The sequence below is a fragment of the Epinephelus moara genome, chromosome 7, assembly GCF_006386435.1.
Source record: "Epinephelus moara isolate mb chromosome 7, YSFRI_EMoa_1.0, whole genome shotgun sequence".
Lineage (NCBI taxonomy): Eukaryota > Metazoa > Chordata > Actinopteri > Perciformes > Serranidae > Epinephelus > Epinephelus moara.
The window spans coordinates 15,541,342-15,547,735 of record NC_065512.1 but is presented as its reverse complement, the minus strand read 5'-3'; positions in this window follow the sequence as shown (position 1 = coordinate 15,547,735).

Here is a 6,394-nt window from a genome sequence, read left to right as displayed (position 1 = left end):
CAACACTCATTCAAGGAGAAATGAGAAGAATACATTTATTATTCAATCAATTAATTAATCAAATTGTAAAAGACACATATTAAAAATATTAAAAAATATAGCTGCTAGTTAAAGACAATATTAAAAAGATATGTTCTGAGTCGTTTAAAACTTTCTACTGAGCCAGCAAGTCTAATATTTTAAGGCAGAGACAGGGTGTTCCATATTTTTGGGGCGTAGTAGCTAAAAGAAGCATCAGTTAAAAGAGCAGCTGTGGAAGATCTCAGGGTTCATGGAGGGACATAAGGTGATAGGGAGTCCAGAGGGATTTTAAAATCAGTTCTAAAAGATACTGGGAGCCAGTGTAGGTTACGTAGAACAGGAGTTATATGGTCTCTGTTTTTAGTTTTTGTTAAAACCCTGGCAGCAGCAGCATTCTGAGTGGTCTGTAGTTTTGCAATGGCAGTTTTATGTAGGCTAGTGTATAGAGCATTACAATAGTCAAGACGACTGGAAACAAAAGCATGGACAAGTTTCTCAGCATCTTGCTGGCTCAGTAAAGGTCGTACCTTAGTGATATTGCTTAAATGATAAAATGCAGTTTTTGTAAATGCATTAAAATGGAGATCAGAATCTAGAATGATGCATATTTAGAGGTAGAATGAGGTTTCTTACTTGAGGTCTTGTCTGTGTGGCCAGATGACCCAGTGTTGTTCACTGCAACACTGTTTTGTTCATTTATTTTTTACCTTTATTTCATTCAGTTTTCTGTCAGTATGTATGTATATTATATTTTCCTGCACTTTAATCAACATTTCTGTAAACGTACCTCTGTGTTTCCAACTGTAGCTGAGATGTTCTAAAACCAGTAATGACAAATAGCAAATATACGGTAGGGTAATAGATATAGAATTTGTTTTTATTCTGATTATTTTATGATGTACATGCATCATGAGCATATAGGGCACAAACTTTGTCTTTTGTTGTTAATGCAATAAAATTTAATGGCCATCTTTTTTACATACTTACTCCTGAGAATAAAAATCTTACCAATGCAACAGTAAGCTGCATGCAGAAAATACATATAAAATATGCAAAATAAGTAGTTAAATCAATCATCAGATAAATGAATCATAATGCCTTTTATGGTCATTGTATCATTAACAATGAAATTAGGAGTCCTACTCCTGTAAGGTGCTGACAGTTAAAACCACATCCTCCATACACTCACCTTCACACTAGTAAATAAAAGACAATAAATAATAGGAAAAAAATACACATAGTATGACTAAATATTATTATTGTACATAAAAGGCACCAAACTGGAGAGCGGTGAGCCGCTGCACAAACGCACGCCGCCATCTTGCTCATCGTCACACAAAGAAATGCAAATTAGTATCATATTCCCCTCATAATGCAGACAAGTAAAAATATGAAGTCTAACAAAATAAAAGTACAGCATTCTAGTTTTTATCTCTGGTGAATGACAAAGCAGTGAAATCAAACTATTGTGTTGCTGGTTATTTACTGGGACTTATGTCGTGACTCCAGTGTGCTCCTGGCTCTCAGCTGTTTTATAAAGATCCGTGTGAGCTAACAAACTTATTGTTCCACCCGTCCTTATTATCCCATTAACATGTTGTCCTCTCAGCTGTGAGCCTGTACACCCAAATCTGGCACGAGAGAATCTTCATACACTGAGGCAACCCTACACAGAGTTATTTATTTAAGTGAGACTGTAGAATAAGTTGATGTTGTTTGATTAATGACAGGGTGGCACACATCATCACAACGTCCAGACTTCAGCTGAACATTTCTGGAGAGCCGAGCCGTGAATTAATGTGAATAAATATCCTGTTATTATTGTTCTACAATACACCCTCACTTGGCAAAGAGCTCGAGTGTGGTGCAACTGCCAAGAGTAACCAATAGTAACATGTAGCAACAAACACAGTTTTTAGCCTGTAGCCTGTGAGTAACATGTCGGATGATTCACTGTGTGTGTGTGTGTGTGTGTGTGTGTGCAGACTGCAGGCACATGTCCATCAGGGTGTAAGAAAGTGTAATGTTGAGAGAAGCAGCCAAATAGTCACTCATGCTCAAACTGTCCACTTGTACATTCTCTCCCACACACACCCTGCGTCTGTTCTTATATTCCACTATCCGTATTTCTATGACACACTGGCACAAGGGCACAAGGGGAACTCCAATTTACTCACAGCGGCGTGATTATCAAGACGCCCCCCCGAGGGACATTCTTACAAATTCCCACAAAAGTCAGATATAGATAACATACTATTATGTAGGTTTGGAAAATATATAAATACAGTGGAATATCCCTGCAGCACACTGTGTGTTTCTAAAGATAGTTTATTAGCCTTTTTGTTTTGACATTTGCTTTAGCGTACTTCCTGATTGTTTGGCACCTCACAGACACCAGTATTATATATGTAAACAAATAAATCAATCTTTTTTCCCCCTTTAAATGTTTGTTGTTTTGTTTTGGTCTCTTATCAAAACCCAGAACATAAAAGTAGTGACAAAGTGTACTTGCTCATCTGGTGAAGGTGACAAAATACAGTCAAGACCATTAGGTGTTGTTGTTGCATGAACAAATACACTTAGTTGCCACTTTATTAGGTACACCTGCACCTTGTAATTCAATGCAACAGCTCTTTCATAAACAAAGTTACAAAGTTTATAAAGATCTTTTTTTTTTTACATTGTCAGGAATGTGTTAATCAAGTATTATCAATAAAATACATTATGACTTTAACATTAATTTACACACTGTAAGGTTAACTTTAGCTAACGCTACATTAACGTTACAAGGTTAACGTAACTCCTCTTATATGTAATATTTGCCAAAGGTGGGCATGTATGCAATTAGCTAACGTCACTAATAATGAGTTAAATACTTATCTCTAAAGTTTACTTCGAATTAAGGAAGCTAAATTTGTAAGCTGCGATTTAGCATGGCAAGCCAGGTGCAGCGTTCAGTCAGGTAGCTGGTATAGGTGGCCATGCGTAGTGCTGCCCCTCGCTCCTCCACAGTTCAACCCTCTCATCCAAAAATTTGCACGTCTGGCTCCAGAAATCCAAGATGGCGACGGCCAAAATGCCAAACTCAAAGCTTAAAAATGGCAGTCCACAAACCAGTGAGTGTCGTCACGGTGGCCACGCCCATTATTTTTACAGTCTATGCTCCAAAGTCGTCAAAAACCTACGCTTGGTCAAACTGCATCAGTTTTGGATGCACAGGGGCAGCCTGTCAATGTACGGTTGTTACATGCATTGTGTCTTTTCAAAATAAACTTCTGTTTTCACAGGAAATGTGCAGTTTCTGCTCGTTATATGCATGCAGTCCTTTTCAAGTTAAATTGCAATGTAGGTGAAAAACTTTGTATTTAGGTTTACTTCCTTAGGTTTAGGCAACAAAGGCACGTGCGTAGGTTTAGGAAGAGACCTCATGGTTTGGCTGAAAATAAGTAATAGTGTTATTTAAATAATGTAATGTCATGTGGGGTATGCCACTAGCAAAGTATGCTATACATACTGGCACACTACTTTGTCATTAAAATAACTTAATCGACTTTTAGTTTTTACACTACGGCTGTTGCTCAGACAAATGCCACTGTTTGGTGTATCCCATACCTCCACTAAAGGGTGCAGCAGTGTGTTAATGCTGAGGGCCACTAACCAAGCGTCAGAATCGAGAATGAGACCAGGTTGTTTTAATGTATACATCTCTCCCCAGTATTCAAATATGCTCAAAATACCCCCACTCCCTAATAAACTCATAAAAATATAAATTTAAAAAAGTGCTATGCTAAGACAGGCAACCCTGCACTGCCATCCGAAATAATCATTATCAACTGTAATCATAATCATAAATATAGGCTACTTAACAAATTGCCATTATTATTACTACTGGTTCTAGTTTTACAGTGTGCTGCAGTTCTGTGTGTGGTTTGTCCAAATAGTGTTGTTGAACATCAGCATGAGGTGCTGCTAAAGCGCTGCAGGTATATCCAGTCAATGTCAAACACTGTACGGTCTCTCTATGTTGTTACTATCAAACGTATTAATAACTGGAAAAACTGGAATGTCATATAAGTGTTAAAGTGTCAATCATTTATGGGTAATGTGGAATTCATGTAGACACCTCTAGCTTTCAGTTATGTATATTTGTATAGTATATTCCTGTTTGTTTTTTTTACTTTGAAGGGGATGGTCCCCCCCAGTGCGGACTCCATGCTTTGGCCTTGGTGTGATTATTTGAGTTCACATTTATTTATTTTTTTATCATTAAATTTTATTGAACTTTTTTTCCTTACATAAGCAGTGTAACTGAGTGTTAATAAATTAATTGATGTACATACACAAGAGAAAAAAAGTACACAATACAATATAATATAAGAATATAAAATGCATAATTACAATACATAAGTAATTCTTAAAATAAAAAAAACTTTATTCCTACATAAATATGCATCACAATCTTCTCTGATCTACAAACAACAGATCTCAGTCACTAAAAAAAGTGTGCAACAGAGCAGCATGCACATGGCACATGATGCACTTCAAGATATGTCCACACCACCAATGTACTCCACGTATACCTTCTCCACTTTGCCACATATTTCTCCGTCCTGTCCTTGGAACTGACAGAGATTTGTTCATATGATGCAACTTTTGCCAACTCTGTGAACCATCCCTTAAAAGAGGGCTCACCTCATTTCCTCCAGTTTCTCATTATGATTTGCTTTGTCACCATTATACTGGTCTGAATAATGTCCCTGACTCCACAGTGAGATGACATTTGTGGGTCAGTGAGCACATACAGCCTCGGGCAGAACTCAAAGTCAGTCTGGGTAATGTTTTTATATGTTCATGAACCTTTATCCAATAGTTCTGAATCATGGGACATTCCCAGATGAGTTCATATTTAGCGGTGGTGTTGATTTTGTCCACCGAGGGGGGCAGAATTAGAAACACCTTTGAATCTTATGCAGGACACCACTAACATATACACAACATATAATTTGATCAACATCCCTATGGCAGTGTCAAAAAGCTGAACTTCACAGGAAACATTCATTCAGAGAGCGATTGTAAGACCTTATGCTGGTGCAGTGGGCCCTGGGTTCCTCCTGGTGCAGCGGGCCCTGGGTTCCTCCTGGTGCAGCGGGCCCTGGGTTCCTCCTGGTGCAATGGGCCCTGGGTTCCTCCTGGTGCAGTGGGCCCTGGGTTCCCTCTGGTGCAGGACAATGCCCGGCCTTATGTAGCCAGAGTGTGTAGGCAGTTCCTGGATGGTGAAGACATTGATGCCATTGACTGGCCCTCTCATTCCCCTGACCTAAATCAAACTGAGCACCTATGGGACGTTATGTATCGGTTAATCTGACATCACCAAGCACCACCACAGGCTGTCCAGGAGCTCACTGATGCCCTGATCCAGGTCTGGGAGGAGATCCCTCAGGACACCAACCGCCGACTCATCAGGAGCATGCCCAGACATTGTCAGGAGTGCACACAGGCACACAGGGGCTGTACACACCACTCAGTGTGTGTCACATTATGAGTTGCTGTGATAAAATTCACACAAGTTGGATCAGTCTGTGATTTCAATTTCTGACTTTCATTTTCAGTGTGATTTTGAATCCAGCCCTCAGTGGGTTGATGATTTTGGTTTCCACTGACTGTTGTTCTGTCATTTTGTTCTAAAAAATGTATACAGTGTACATCAATAAAGATTTTCAACTTTAAAAATTCATCAAGATCTGATGTGTGATTTAAGTGTGCCTTTATTCATGTCCCCTTCAGCATAAACAGAACTGAGTGCTGCATATACTTAATTTAATCAGTTTGTTTTAATCCAAGCCACAGCACTGCTTGACGGTATCCTTTATTAAAAAACAGTGTGGATTTATTAGTGGCAGGTAATTGAGCATTAATAGATTTATTTCCCATGTTGAGATCTGATGAAGGCTTGGCACCACCTTTGGGGAAAATAGATAGTTAGTGAGAGCTTAGTCATCACATGCCTGCATCATGTCTGTACCTGCTGATCCAGAAACCAATACAGGAAACACTGCATATTAAGTCATTTAGTAAGCTGTGAGGATTTTGTACACAAGTGCAGCCCAGAATTCACTATTAAAACAATTTTTTTTTATGATTTTCTTCTCGTGCAGCCAAATTCTGAACATTTAATCTCCTGCTTTTATGGAACCTGCAAATGCATCTCAGGGAGGTCTGGGCCGAGGAATTGGGTGTTCAAGTGTCCAATGAACTCTGAGAGGAGAGTTTGTCCAATATACACCGCTGTCCTATCAAACCAGATTCAGGTTAATTCAATCTAAAATCTGATATAGATGGCATTATTCTAAAACTAAACTAATCAAGATATTGA